Source organism: Amia ocellicauda, chromosome 16 (assembly GCF_036373705.1).
Source record: "Amia ocellicauda isolate fAmiCal2 chromosome 16, fAmiCal2.hap1, whole genome shotgun sequence".
Taxonomy (NCBI): Eukaryota; Metazoa; Chordata; class Actinopteri; order Amiiformes; family Amiidae; genus Amia; species Amia ocellicauda.
In genome coordinates, this window is record NC_089865.1 from 27,788,389 (window position 1) to 27,802,460 (window position 14,072).

Here is a 14,072-nt window from a genome sequence, read left to right on the forward strand (position 1 = left end):
GATCTACGTAGCCATGCACATTGAACTATTGCTGCCACCTGTCCGCTGCGAATGTGCAACGAAAGGTTTTGCATTGGCCGGGAATCAAAGCCAGGTCAACTGCTGGGAAGGCAGCTATGCTTGCCACTATACCACCAACGTTGCCGTTGATCTGCCAACCAAAGTCAAATTCCACATGAATGTGAAGCCAGCATTGCGTGCCAGAATGACATCATTTTTCCATTTGGCAAAGCATAGATGTTTGTGAAAGCAACCGTTGGATGCACTTTCCTGTTCATGACTGCGGAGGGAGCTTCTCCATGCAACATAGCAGCTTTTTCATTTCACAATACCATTACCTTTCCTGGGGTAGCATTACATGGAATTGAACACCAGGCAGAAAAGCTAACTGCTCTGGGTGAGGCTTGAACTCACAACCTCGGCATGACACGGGCTGCGTACTGCTCTATAAGTACCGTGCGCTAACCGATTGCGCCACTAGAGCCAGAAAACTGGTCCAAGAAAGGATGTATAGCCGCGTCCCACTGAGTCACAAGAAAGCCAAGGGAAGTTGGTAGATTGACATGCATCCATGTTTACCATGTCGAATGCCAGTGTTCCTAGTGTTCCACATTAGCCCAATTTGTGAAGGAAAGATATGTGGACAAGATTGACTTTCCTGAGAAACTGTGTGCTAGAAAATGGATGAAAGTTAATGGGATGAACAGTCACAGAAATTCACAAGTCAGCTCTTCACCTTGACACGAAGCCATACATAGACTTTTCAAAATCCAGGCCATCTTTCCATACTCAATTTATGAGTAAGATTTGGACCTAACCACACGATTCAAGTAGGGGTGTGTGGGGAAACAAGAGGGGAAGCGCAGCATGTCGGGTGCACCAGCCGGGAATCAAACGCGAGTCACAAGAATGGGAATCTTGTATGATACCACTACACGACTGGCACTGCTGCAACGTAGCGCTTTTCAGGCTTTCCACTGGAGTGACAGTGATTCCAAAACCTCCATCTCAATCGCTGTGAGTCCAATCTTGCTGCTTCTTGAATTCCTCAGCAACACAGATGAAACGTTCAAACAATCTTTTCATTTTCATTCGATTCACTTTGCATTTTACAAAAGAGGCAAAACATGGAAGTAACTGAACCAGCTTCATCCGGACATTGGGTCATGCGTGGGTTTAAAGTTACGACATGAAAATCAATGAAACGGACTTCCCAGTGCTTTCAGAGTGTAGAAATGACAGTTTGAGTGTTTTTTTTGGAAGGAGATACAAGGTTTGCGAGCAGCCTCTCGCCGGTGGGGATGTAACTCAGTGGTAGAGTGCATGTATGAAGTCCCCGCGTTCAATCCTTGGCATCTCCAGGCCGTCTTTTAACTTAGGAAGTAGTGAAGAAATCGGGAGCCTGGGATTAATCACTCGTTCTCGTTTAGGGCTTATACGCAGTCTATGCCGTCATTCTCAGAGAAATGTGTATGCATGCAAAGTGAAAAGTGAAAGAAACGACGAGATGGCAAGCACCCACAGCTGGTCCAATTGGAGTGCCCTCGAAAGGCTAGAGCGTTTTGTTTACGGCACCGTGAACCTCTCGAACTTCATGTTGACACACATACGATCTAAAACCCACGTCTTGTCCACGTCTGTAGGTGAAGTCATAGACAGACAGTTGTCAAAGCAAGGGAATTATTGGGCACTGATGCCAGGTGTGATACCTATGAGGTACACGGACTAACAGCGAGCTATAGGCTCTGCTATGCTGAGTGTTGCTTCGTGGATAGAGCGACTATCTCGCTAGTAGTAGTAATCAAAGCATTCCACTGCCTAACCCAACAGAACACACACAAACTTTGGACATCAACATACTTTCAACACCACTGTTTCACGGGACACTCTTTCTCCCTGAGACCTCGTGGCGCAACGGTAGCGCGTCTGACTCCAGATCAGAAGGGTGCGTGTTCGATTCACGTCGGGGTCAGTGTTTTGTACAACGGGAAGGCCCAACGCCAGAGTTCCAATAAAAAGTCCACAAGCGGCAACGTAAATTCACAAAGCACCTAAATGTCACTGATTTTGCCAGACTCACACGTAGCCATGCACTTTGAACTATTGCTGCCACCTGTCCGCTGCGAATGTGCAACTAAAGGTTTTGCATTGGCCGGGAATCGAAGCCAGGTCAACTGCTGGGAAGGCAGCTATGCTTGCCACTATACCACCAACGCTGCCGTTGATCTGCCAACCAAAGTCAAATTCCACATGAATGTGAAGCCAGCATTGCGTGCCAGAATGACATCATTTTTCCATTTGGCAAAGCATAGATGTTTGCGAAAGCAACCGTTGGATGCACTTTCCTGTTCATGACTGCGGAGGGAGCTTCTCCATGCAACATAGCAGCTTTTTCATTTCACAATACCATTACCTTTCCTGGGGTAGCATTACATGGAATTGAACACCAGGCAGAAAATCTAACTGCTCTAGGTGAGGCTTGAACTCACAACCTCGGCATGACACGGGCTGCGTACTGCTCTATAAGTACCGTGCGCTAACCGATTGTGCCACTAGAGCCAGAAAACTGGTCCAAGAAAGGATGTATAGTCGCGTCCCACTGAGTCACAAGAAAGCCAAGGGAAGTTGGTAGATTGACATGCATCCATGTTTACCATGTCGAATGCCAGTGTTCCTTGTGTTCCACATTAGCCCAATTTGTGAAGGAAAGATATGTGGACAAGATTGACTTTCCTGAGAAACTGTGTGCTAGAAAATGGATGAAAGTTAATGGGATGAACAGTCACAGAAATTCACAAGTCAGCTCTTCACCTTGACACGAAGCCATACATAGACTGTTCAAAATCCAGGCCATCTTTCCATACTCAATTTATGAGTAAGGTATGGACCTAACCACACGATTCAAGTACCAGTGTGGGGAAACAAGAGGGGAAGCGCAGCATGTCGGGTGCACCAGCTGGGAATCGAACGCGAGTCACAAGAATGGGAATCTTGTATGATACCACTACACGACTGGCACTGCTGCAAAGTAGTGCTTTTCAGGCTTTCCACTGGAGTGACAGTGATTCCAAAACCTCCATCTCCATCGCTGCGAGTCCAATCTTGCTGCTTCTTGAATTCCTCAGCAACACAGATGAAACGTTCAAATAATCTTTTCATTTTCATTCGATTCACTTTGCATTTTACAAAAGAGGCAAAACGTGGAAGTAACTGAACCAGCTTCATCCGGACATTGGGTCATGCGTGGGTTTAAAGTTACGACATGAAAATCAATGAAACGGACTTCCCAGTGCTTTGAGAGTGTAGAAATGACAGTTTGAGTGTTTTTTTTGGAAGGAGATACAAGGTTTGCGAGCAGCCTCTCGCCGGTGGGGATGTAGCTCTGTGGTAGAGTGCATGTATGAGGTCCCCGCGTTCAATCCTTGGCATCTCCAGGCCGTCTTTTAAATTAGGAAGTAGTGAAGAAATCGGGAGCCTGGGATTAATCACTCGTTCTCGTTTAGGGCTTATACGCAGTCTGTGCCGTCATTCTCAGAGACATGTGTATGCATGCAAAGTGAAAAGTGAAAGAAACGACGAGATGGCAAGCATCCACAGCTGGTCCAATTGGAGTACCCTCGAAAGGCTAGAGCGTTTTGTTTACGGCACCGTGAACCTCTCGAACTTCATGTTGACGCACATACGATCTAAAACCCACGTCTTGTCCACGTCTGTAGGTGAAGTCATAGACAGACAGTTGTCAAAGCAAGGGAATTATTGGGCACTGATGCCAGGTGTGATACCTATGAGGTACACGGACTAACAGCGAGCTATAGGCTCTGCTATGCTGAGTGTTGCTTCGTGGATAGAGCGACTATCTCGCTAGTAGTAGAAATCAAAGCATTCCACTGCCTAACCCAACAGAACACACACAAACTTTGGACATCAACATACTTTGAACACCACTGTTTCACGGGACACTCTTTCACCCTGAGACCTCGTGGCGCAACGGTAGCGCGTCTGACTCCAGATCAGAAGGGTGCGTGGTCGATTCACGTCGGGTTCAGTGTTTTGTACAACGGGAAGGCCCAACGCCAGAGTTCCAATAAAAAGTCCACAAGCGGCAAGGTAAATTCACAAAGCACCTAAATGTCACTGATTTTGCCAGACTCACACTTGCCATTAGGAACAAAGGGATCTACGTAGCCATGCACTTTGAACTATTGCTGCCACCTGTCCGCTGCGAATGTGCAACTAAAGGTTTTGCATTGGCCGGGAATCGAAGTCAGGTCAACTGCTGGGAAGGCAGCTATGCTTGCCACTATACCACCAACGCTGCCGTTGATCTGCCAACCAAAGTCAAATTCCACATGAATGTGAAGCCAGCATTGCGTGCCAGAATGACATCATTTTTCCATTTGGCAAAGCATAGATGTTTGCGAAAGCAACCGTTGGATGCACTTTCCTGTTCATGACTGCGGAGGGAGCTTCTCCATGCAACATAGCAGCTTTTTCATTTCACAATACCATTACCTTTCCTGGGGTAGCATTACATGAAATTGAACACCAGGCAGAAAAGCTAACTGCTCTAGGTGAGGCTTGAACTCACAACCTCGGCATGACACAGGCTGCGTACTGCTCTATAAGTACCGTGCGCTAACCGATTGCGCCACTAGAGCCAGAAAACTCGTCCAAGAAAGGATGTATTGCCGCGTCCCACTGAGTCACAAGAAAGCCAAGGGAAGTTGGTAGATTGACATGCATCCATGTTTACAATTTCGAATGTCAGTGTTCCTAGTGTTCCACATTAGCCCAATTTGTGAAGGAAAGATATGTGGACAAGATTGACTTTCCTGAGAAACTGTGTGCTAGAAAATGGATGAAAGTTAATGGGATGAACAGTCACAGAAATTCACAAGTCAGCTTTTCACCTTGACACGAAGCCATACATAGACTTTTCAAAATCCAGGCCATCTTTCCATACTCAATTTATGAGTAAGATATGGACCTAACCACACGATTCAAGTACCAGTGTGGGGAAACAAGAGGGGAAGCGCAGCATGTCGGGTGCACCAGCCGGGAATCGAACGCGAGTCACAAGAATGGGAATCTTGTATGATACCACTACACGACTGGAACTGCTGCAAAGTAGCGCATTTCAGGCTTTCCACTGGAGTGACAGTGATTCCAAAACCTCCATCTCAATCGCTGTGAGTCCAATCTTGCTGCTTCTTGAATTCCTCAGCAACACAGATGAAACGTTCAAACAATCTTTTCATTTTCATTCGATTCACTTTGCATTTTACAAAAGAGGCAAAACGTGGAAGTAACTGAACCAGCTTCATCCGGACATTGGGTCATGCGTGGGTTGAAAGTTACGACATGAAAATCAATGAAACGGACTTCCCAGTGCTTTCAGAGTGTAGAAATGACAGTTTGAGTGTTTTTTTTGGAAGGAGATACAAGGTTTGCGAGCAGCCTCTCGCCGGTGGGGATGTAACTCAGTGGTAGAGTGCATGTATGAGGTCCCCGCGTTCAATCCTTGGCATCTCCAGGCCGTCTTTTAACTTAGGAAGTAGTGAAGAAATCGGGAGCCTGGGATTAATCACTCGTTCTCGTTTAGGGCTTATACGCACTCTGTGCCGTCATTCTCAGAGAAATGTGTATGCATGCAAAGTGAAAAGTGAAAGAAACGACGAGATGGCAAGCACCCACAGCTGGTCCAATTGGAGTGCCCTCGAAAGGCTAGAGCGTTTTGTTTACGGCACCGTGAACCTCTCGAACTTCATGTTGACACACATACGATCTAAAACCCACCGCTTGTCCACGTCTGTAGGTGAAGTCATAGACAGACAGTTGTCAAAGCAAGGGAATTATTGGGCACTGATGCCAGGTGTGATACCTATGAGGTACACGGACTAACAGCGAGCTATAGGCTCTGCTATGCTGAGTGTTGCTTCGTGGATAGAGCGACTATCTCGCTAGTAGTAGTAATCAAAGCATTCCACTGCCTAACCCAACAGAACACACACAAACTTTGGACATCAACATACTTTGAACACCACTGTTTCACGGGACACTCTTTCACCCTGAGACCTCGTGGCGCAACGGTAGCGCGTCTGACTCCAGATCAGAAGGGTGCGTGGTCGATTCACGTCGGGTTCAGTGTTTTGTACAACGGGAAGGCCCAACGCCAGAGTTCCAATAAAAAGTCCACAAGCGGCAAGGTAAATTCACAAAGCACCTAAATGTCACTGATTTTGCCAGACTCACACTTGCCATTAGGAACAAAGGGATCTACGTAGCCATGCACTTTGAACTATTGCTGCCACCTGTCCGCTGCGAATGTGCAACTAAAGGTTTTGCATTGGCCGGGAATCGAAGTCAGGTCAACTGCTGGGAAGGCAGCTATGCTTGCCACTATACCACCAACGCTGCCGTTGATCTGCCAACCAAAGTCAAATTCCACATGAATGTGAAGCCAGCATTGCGTGCCAGAATGACATCATTTTTCCATTTGGCAAAGCATAGATGTTTGCGAAAGCAACCGTTGGATGCACTTTCCTGTTCATGACTGCGGAGGGAGCTTCTCCATGCAACATAGCAGCTTTTTCATTTCACAATACCATTACCTTTCCTGGGGTAGCATTACATGGAATTGAACACCAGGCAGAAAAGCTAACTGCTCTAGGTGAGGCTTGAACTCACAACCTCGGCATGACACAGGCTGCGTACTGCTCTATAAGTACCGTGCGCTAACCGATTGCGCCACTAGAGCCAGAAAACTGGTCCAAGAAAGGATGTATAGCCGCGTCCCACTGAGTCACAAGAAAGCCAAGGGAAGTTGGTAGATTGACATGCATCCATGTTTACAATTTCGAATGTCAGTGTTCCTAGTGTTCCACATTAGCCCAATTTGTGAAGGAAAGATATGTGGACAAGATTGACTTTCCTGAGAAACTGTGTGCTAGAAAATGGATGAAAGTTAATGGGATGAACAGTCACAGAAATTCACAAGTCAGCTTTTCACCTTGACACGAAGCCATACATAGACTTTTCAAAATCCAGGCCATCTTTCCATACTCAATTTATGAGTAAGATATGGACCTAACCACACGATTCAAGTACCAGTGTGGGGAAACAAGAGGGGAAGCGCAGCATGTCGGGTGCACCAGCCGGGAATCGAACGCGAGTCACAAGAATGGGAATCTTGTATGATACCACTACACGACTGGCACTGCTGCAAAGTAGCGCATTTCAGGCTTTCCACTGGAGTGACAGTGATTCCAAAACCTCCATCTCAATCGCTGTGAGTCCAATCTTGCTGCTTCTTGAATTCCTCAGCAACACAGATGAAACGTTCAAACAATCTTTTCATTTTCATTCGATTCACTTTGCATTTTACAAAAGAGGCAAAACGTGGAAGTAACTGAACCAGCTTCATCCGGACATTGGGTCATGCGTGGGTTGAAAGTTACGACATGAAAATCAATGAAACGGACTTCCCAGTGCTTTCAGAGTGTAGAAATGACAGTTTGAGTGTTTTTTTTGGAAGGAGATACAAGGTTTGCGAGCAGCCTCTCGCCGGTGGGGATGTAACTCAGTGGTAGAGTGCATGTATGAGGTCCCCGCGTTCAATCCTTGGCATCTCCAGGCCGTCTTTTAACTTAGGAAGTAGTGAAGAAATCGGGAGCCTGGGATTAATCACTCGTTCTCGTTTAGGGCTTATACGCACTCTGTGCCATCATTCTCAGAGAAATGTGTATGCATGCAAAGTGAAAAGTGAAAGAAACGACGAGATGGCAAGCACCCACAGCTGGTCCAATTGGAGTGCCCTCGAAAGGCTAGAGCGTTTTGTTTACGGCACCGTGAACCTCTCGAACTTCATGTTGACACACATACGATCTAAAACCCACGTCTTGTCCACGTCTGTAGGTGAAGTCATAGACAGACAGTTGTCAAAGCAAGGGAATTATTGGGCACTGATGCCAGGTGTGATACCTATGAGGTACACGGACTAACAGCGAGCTATAGGCTCTGCTATGCTGAGTGTTGCTTCGTGGATAGAGCGACTATCTCGCTAGTAGTAGTAATCAAAGCATTCCACTGCCTAACCCAACAGAACACACACAAACTTTGGACATCAACATACTTTGAACACCACTGTTTCACGGGACACTCTTTCACCCTGAGACCTCGTGGCGCAACGGTAGCGCGTCTGACTCCAGATCAGAAGGGTGCGTGGTCGATTCACGTCGGGTTCAGTGTTTTGTACAACGGGAAGGCCCAACGCCAGAGTTCCAATAAAAAGTCCACAAGCGGCAAGGTAAATTCACAAAGCACCTAAATGTCACTGATTTTGCCAGACTCACACTTGCCATTAGGAACAAAGGGATCTACGTAGCCATGCACTTTGAACTATTGCTGCCACCTGTCCGCTGCGAATGTGCAACTAAAGGTTTTGCATTGGCCGGGAATCGAAGTCAGGTCAACTGCTGGGAAGGCAGCTATGCTTGCCACTATACCACCAACGCTGCCGTTGATCTGCCAACCAAAGTCAAATTCCACATGAATGTGAAGCCAGCATTGCGTGCCAGAATGACATCATTTTTCCATTTGGCAAAGCATAGATGTTTGCGAAAGCAACCGTTGGATGCACTTTCCTGTTCATGACTGCGGAGGGAGCTTCTCCATGCAACATAGCAGCTTTTTCATTTCACAATACCATTACCTTTCCTGGGGTAGCATTACATGGAATTGAACACCAGGCAGAAAAGCTAACTGCTCTAGGTGAGGCTTGAACTCACAACCTCGGCATGACACAGGCTGCGTACTGCTCTATAAGTACCGTGCGCTAACCGATTGCGCCACTAGAGCCAGAAAACTGGTCCAAGAAAGGATGTATAGCCGCGTCCCACTGAGTCACAAGAAAGCCAAGGGAAGTTGGTAGATTGACATGCATCCATGTTTACAATTTCGAATGTCAGTGTTCCTAGTGTTCCACATTAGCCCAATTTGTGAAGGAAAGATATGTGGACAAGATTGACTTTCCTGAGAAACTGTGTGCTAGAAAATGGATGAAAGTTAATGGGATGAACAGTCACAGAAATTCACAAGTCAGCTTTTCACCTTGACACGAAGCCATACATAGACTTTTCAAAATCCAGGCCATCTTTCCATACTCAATTTATGAGTAAGATATGGACCTAACCACACGATTCAAGTACCAGTGTGGGGAAACAAGAGGGGAAGCGCAGCATGTCGGGTGCACCAGCCGGGAATCGAACGCGAGTCAGAAGAATGGGAATCTTGTATGATACCACTACACGACTGGCACTGCTGCAAAGTAGCGCTTTTCAGGCTTTCCACTGGAGTGACAGTGATTCCAAAACCTCCATCTCCATCGCTGCGAGTCCAATCTTGCTGCTTCTTGAATTCCTCAGCAACACAGATGAAACGTTCAAACAATCTTTTCATTTTCATTCGATTCACTTTGCATTTTACAAAAGAGGCAAAACGTGGAAGTAACTGAACCAGCTTCATCCGGACATTGGGTCATGCGTGGGTTTAAAGTTACGACATGAAAATCAATGAAACGGACTTCCCAGTGCTTTGAGAGTGTAGAAATGACAGTTTGAGTGTTTTTTTTGGAAGGAGATACAAGGTTTGCGAGCAGCCTCTCGCCGGTGGGGATGTAGCTCTGTGGTAGAGTGCATGTATGAGGTCCCCGCGTTCAATCCTTGGCATCTCCAGGCCGTCTTTTAACTTAGGAAGTAGTGAAGAAATCGGGAGCCTGGGATTAATCACTCGTTGTCGTTTAGGGCTTATACGCACTCTGTGCCGTCATTCTCAGAGACATGTGTATGCATGCAAAGTGAAAAGTGAAAGAAACGACGAGATGGCAAGCACCCACAGCTGGTCCAATTGGAGTGCCCTCGAAAGGCTAGAGCGTTTTGTTTACGGCACCGTGAACCTCTCGAACTTCATGTTGACGCACACACGATCTAAAACCCACGTCTTGTCCACGTCTGTAGGTGAAGTCATAGACAGACAGTTGTCAAAGCAAGGGAATTATTGGGCACTGATGCCAGGTGTGATACCTATGAGGTACACGGACTAACAGCGAGCTATAGGCTCTGCTATGCTGAGTGTTGCTTCGTGGATAGAGCGACTATCTCGCTAGTAGTAGTAATCAAAGCATTCCACTGCCTAACCCAACAGAACACACACAAACTTTGGACATCAACATACTTTGAACACCACTGTTTCACGGGACACTCTTTCACCCTGAGACCTCGTGGCGCAACGGTAGCGCGTCTGACTCCAGATCAGAAGGGTGCGTGTTCGATTCACGTCGGGGTCAGTGTTTTGTACAACGGGAAGGCCCAACGCCAGAGTTCCAATAAAAAGTCCACAAGCGGCAACGTAAATTCACAAAGCACCTAAATGTCACTGATTTTGCCAGACTCACACTTGCCATTAGGAACAAAGGGATCTACGTAGCCATGCACTTTGAACTATTGCTGCCACCTGTCCGCTGCGAATGTGCAACTAAAGGTTTTGCATTGGCCGGGAATCGAAGCCAGGTCAACTGCTGGGAAGGCAGCTATGCTTGCCACTATACCACCAACACTGCCGTTGATCTGCCAACCAAAGTCAAATTCCACATGAATGTGAAGCCAGCATTGCGTGCCAGAATGACTTCATTTTCCCACTTGGCAAAGCATAGATGTTTGCGAAAGCAACCGTTGGATGCACTTTCCTGTTCATGACTGCGGAGGGAGCTTCTCCATGAAACATAGCAGCTTTTTCATTTCACAATACCATTACCTTTCTTGGGGAAGCATTACATGGAATTGAACACCAGGCAGAAAAGATAACTGCTCTAGGTGAGGCTTGAACTCACAACCTCGGCATGACACGGGCTGCGTACTGCTCTATAAGTACCGTGCGCTAACCGATTGCGCCACTAGAGCCAGAAAACTTGCTCAAGAAAGGATGTATAGCCGCGTCCCACTGAGTCACAAGAAAGCCAAGGGAAGTTGGTAGATTGACATGCATCCATGTTTACCATGTCGAATGCCAGTGTTCCTAGTGTTCCACATTAGCCCAATTTGTGAAGGAAAGATATGTGGACAAGATTGACTTTCCTGAGAAACTGTGTGCTAGAAAATGGATGAAAGTTAATGGGATGAACAGTCACAGAAATTCACAAGTCAGCTCTTCACCTTGACACGAAGCCATACATAGACTTTTCAAAATCCAGGCCATCTTTCCATACTCAATTTATGAGTAAGATTTGGACCTAACCACACGATTCAAGTAGGGGTGTGTGGGGAAACAAGAGGGGAAGCGCAGCATGTCGGGTGCACCAGCCGGGAATCAAACGCGAGTCACAAGAATGGGAATCTTGTATGATACCACTACACGACTGGCACTGCTGCAAAGTAGCGCTTTTCAGGCTTTCCACTGGAGTGACAGTGATTCCAAAACCTCCATCTCAATCGCTGCGAGTCCAATCTTGCTGCTTCTTGAATTCCTCAGCAACACAGATGAAACGTTCAAACAATCTTTTCATTTTCATTCGATTCACTTTGCATTTTACAAAAGAGGAAAAACGTGGAAGTAACTGAACCAGCTTCATCCGGACATTGGGTCATGCGTGGGTTTAAAGTTACGACATGAAAATCAATGAAACGGACTTCCCAGTGCTTTCAGAGTGTAGAAATGACAGTTTGAGTGTTTTTTTTGGAAGGAGATACAAGGTTTGCGAGCAGCCTCTCGCCGGTGGGGATGTAACTCAGTGGTAGAGTGCATGTATGAAGTCCCCGCGTTCAATCCTTGGCATCTCCAGGCCGTCTTTTAAATTAGGAAGTAGTGAAGAAATCGGGAGCCTGGGATTAATCACTCGTTCTCGTTTAGGGCTTATACGCACTCTGTGCCGTCATTCTCAGAGACATGTGTATGCATGCAAAGTGAAAAGTGGTAGAAACGACTAGATGGCAAGCACCCACAGCTGGTCCAATTGGAGTGCCCTCGAAAGGCTAGAGCGTTTTGTTTACGGCACCGTGAACCTCTCGAACTTCATGTTGACGCACATACGATCTAAAACCCACGTCTTGTCCACGTCTGTAGGTGAAGTCATAGACAGACAGTTGTCAAAGCAAGGGAATTATTGGGCACTGATGCCAGGTGTGATACCTATGAGGTACACGGACTAACAGCGAGCTATAGGCTCTGCTATGCTGAGTGTTGCTTCGTGGATAGAGCGACTATCTCGCTAGTAGTAGTAATCAAAGCATTCCACTGCCTAACCCAACAGAACACACACAAACTTTGGACATCAACATACTTTGAACACCACTGTTTCACGGGACACTCTTTCGCCCTGAGACCTCGTGGCGCAACGGTAGCGCGTCTGACTCCAGATCAGAAGGGTGCGTGTTCGATTCACGTCGGGGTCAGTGTTTTGTACAACGGGAAGGCCCAACGCCAGAGTTCCAATAAAAAGTCCACAAGCGGCAACGTAAATTCACAAAGCACCTAAATGTCACTGATTTTGCCAGACTCACACGTAGCCATGCACTTTGAACTATTGCTGCCACCTGTCCGCTGCGAATGTGCAACTAAAGGTTTTGCATTGGCCGGGAATCGAAGCCAGGTCAACTGCTGGGAAGGCAGCTATGCTTGCCACTATACCACCAACGCTGCCGTTGATCTGCCAACCAAAGTCAAATTCCACATGAATGTGAAGCCAGCATTGCGTGCCAGAATGACATCATTTTTCCATTTGGCAAAGCATAGATGTTTGCGAAAGCAACCGTTGGATGCACTTTCCTGTTCATGACTGCGGAGGGAGCTTCTCCATGCAACATAGCAGCTTTTTCATTTCACAATACCATTACCTTTCCTGGGGTAGCATTACATGGAATTGAACACCAGGCAGAAAATCTAACTGCTCTAGGTGAGGCTTGAACTCACAACCTCGGCATGACACGGGCTGCGTACTGCTCTATAAGTACCGTGCGCTAACCGATTGCGCCACTAGAGCCAGAAAACTGGTCCAAGAAAGGATGTATAGTCGCGTCCCACTGAGTCACAAGAAAGCCAAGGGAAGTTGGTAGATTGACATGCATCCATGTTTACCATGTCGAATGCCAGTGTTCCTTGTGTTCCACATTAGCCCAATTTGTGAAGGAAAGATATGTGGACAAGATTGACTTTCCTGAGAAACTGTGTGCTAGAAAATGGATGAAAGTTAATGGGATGAACAGTCACAGAAATTCACAAGTCAGCTCTTCACCTTGACACGAAGCCATACATAGACTGTTCAAAATCCAGGCCATCTTTCCATACTCAATTTATGAGTAAGGTATGGACCTAACCACACGATTCAAGTACCAGTGTGGGGAAACAAGAGGGGAAGCGCAGCATGTCGGGTGCACCAGCTGGGAATCGAACGCGAGTCACAAGAATGGGAATCTTGTATGATACCACTACACGACTGGCACTGCTGCAAAGTAGTGCTTTTCAGGCTTTCCACTGGAGTGACAGTGATTCCAAAACCTCCATCTCCATCGCTGCGAGTCCAATCTTGCTGCTTCTTGAATTCCTCAGCAACACAGATGAAACGTTCAAATAATCTTTTCATTTTCATTCGATTCACTTTGCATTTTACAAAAGAGGCAAAACGTGGAAGTAACTGAACCAGCTTCATCCGGACATTGGGTCATGCGTGGGTTTAAAGTTACGACATGAAAATCAATGAAACGGACTTCCCAGTGCTTTGAGAGTGTAGAAATGACAGTTTGAGTGTTTTTTTTGGAAGGAGATACAAGGTTTGCGAGCAGCCTCTCGCCGGTGGGGATGTAGCTCTGTGGTAGAGTGCATGTATGAGGTCCCCGCGTTCAATCCTTGGCATCTCCAGGCCGTCTTTTAAATTAGGAAGTAGTGAAGAAATCGGGAGCCTGGGATTAATCACTCGTTCTCGTTTAGGGCTTATACGCAGTCTGTGCCGTCATTCTCAGAGACATGTGTATGCATGCAAAGTGAAAAGTGAAAGAAACGACGAGATGGCAAGCATCCACAGCTGG

At 46.7% G+C, this 14,072-nt stretch overlaps 13 non-coding genes across 13 annotated transcripts; 6 read left to right on the plus strand and 7 right to left on the minus strand.

The window, feature by feature from the left end:
• Positions 1 to 389: 389 nt before the first annotated feature.
• On the minus strand, positions 390 to 484 carry trnai-uau (transfer RNA isoleucine (anticodon UAU)). Its single transcript has 2 exons — positions 447 to 484; positions 390 to 425 (listed from the first exon to the last, which is right to left on the minus strand). It is a non-coding gene; the product is annotated as a tRNA-Ile (tRNA).
• Positions 485 to 1,900: 1,416 nt separating this feature from the next.
• On the plus strand, positions 1,901 to 1,972 carry trnaw-cca (transfer RNA tryptophan (anticodon CCA)). The gene has a single exon. It is a non-coding gene; the product is annotated as a tRNA-Trp (tRNA).
• A 492-nt stretch (positions 1,973 to 2,464) lies between these two features.
• Positions 2,465 to 2,559, minus strand: trnai-uau (transfer RNA isoleucine (anticodon UAU)). Its single transcript has 2 exons — positions 2,522 to 2,559; positions 2,465 to 2,500 (listed from the first exon to the last, which is right to left on the minus strand). It is a non-coding gene; the product is annotated as a tRNA-Ile (tRNA).
• A 1,414-nt stretch (positions 2,560 to 3,973) lies between these two features.
• On the plus strand, positions 3,974 to 4,045 carry trnaw-cca (transfer RNA tryptophan (anticodon CCA)). The gene has a single exon. It is a non-coding gene; the product is annotated as a tRNA-Trp (tRNA).
• Positions 4,046 to 4,563: 518 nt separating this feature from the next.
• trnai-uau (transfer RNA isoleucine (anticodon UAU)) lies at positions 4,564 to 4,658 on the minus strand. Its single transcript has 2 exons — positions 4,621 to 4,658; positions 4,564 to 4,599 (listed from the first exon to the last, which is right to left on the minus strand). It is a non-coding gene; the product is annotated as a tRNA-Ile (tRNA).
• A 1,414-nt stretch (positions 4,659 to 6,072) lies between these two features.
• On the plus strand, positions 6,073 to 6,144 carry trnaw-cca (transfer RNA tryptophan (anticodon CCA)). The gene has a single exon. It is a non-coding gene; the product is annotated as a tRNA-Trp (tRNA).
• A 518-nt stretch (positions 6,145 to 6,662) lies between these two features.
• On the minus strand, positions 6,663 to 6,757 carry trnai-uau (transfer RNA isoleucine (anticodon UAU)). Its single transcript has 2 exons — positions 6,720 to 6,757; positions 6,663 to 6,698 (listed from the first exon to the last, which is right to left on the minus strand). It is a non-coding gene; the product is annotated as a tRNA-Ile (tRNA).
• A 1,414-nt stretch (positions 6,758 to 8,171) lies between these two features.
• On the plus strand, positions 8,172 to 8,243 carry trnaw-cca (transfer RNA tryptophan (anticodon CCA)). Its single transcript has one exon. It is a non-coding gene; the product is annotated as a tRNA-Trp (tRNA).
• A 518-nt stretch (positions 8,244 to 8,761) lies between these two features.
• trnai-uau (transfer RNA isoleucine (anticodon UAU)) lies at positions 8,762 to 8,856 on the minus strand. Its single transcript has 2 exons — positions 8,819 to 8,856; positions 8,762 to 8,797 (listed from the first exon to the last, which is right to left on the minus strand). It is a non-coding gene; the product is annotated as a tRNA-Ile (tRNA).
• Positions 8,857 to 10,270: 1,414 nt separating this feature from the next.
• On the plus strand, positions 10,271 to 10,342 carry trnaw-cca (transfer RNA tryptophan (anticodon CCA)). Its single transcript has one exon. It is a non-coding gene; the product is annotated as a tRNA-Trp (tRNA).
• A 518-nt stretch (positions 10,343 to 10,860) lies between these two features.
• Positions 10,861 to 10,955, minus strand: trnai-uau (transfer RNA isoleucine (anticodon UAU)). Its single transcript has 2 exons — positions 10,918 to 10,955; positions 10,861 to 10,896 (listed from the first exon to the last, which is right to left on the minus strand). It is a non-coding gene; the product is annotated as a tRNA-Ile (tRNA).
• A 1,416-nt stretch (positions 10,956 to 12,371) lies between these two features.
• trnaw-cca (transfer RNA tryptophan (anticodon CCA)) lies at positions 12,372 to 12,443 on the plus strand. Its single transcript has one exon. It is a non-coding gene; the product is annotated as a tRNA-Trp (tRNA).
• A 492-nt stretch (positions 12,444 to 12,935) lies between these two features.
• On the minus strand, positions 12,936 to 13,030 carry trnai-uau (transfer RNA isoleucine (anticodon UAU)). The gene is made up of 2 exons: positions 12,993 to 13,030; positions 12,936 to 12,971 (listed from the first exon to the last, which is right to left on the minus strand). It is a non-coding gene; the product is annotated as a tRNA-Ile (tRNA).
• Between the last annotated feature and the right edge of the window lie 1,042 nt (positions 13,031 to 14,072).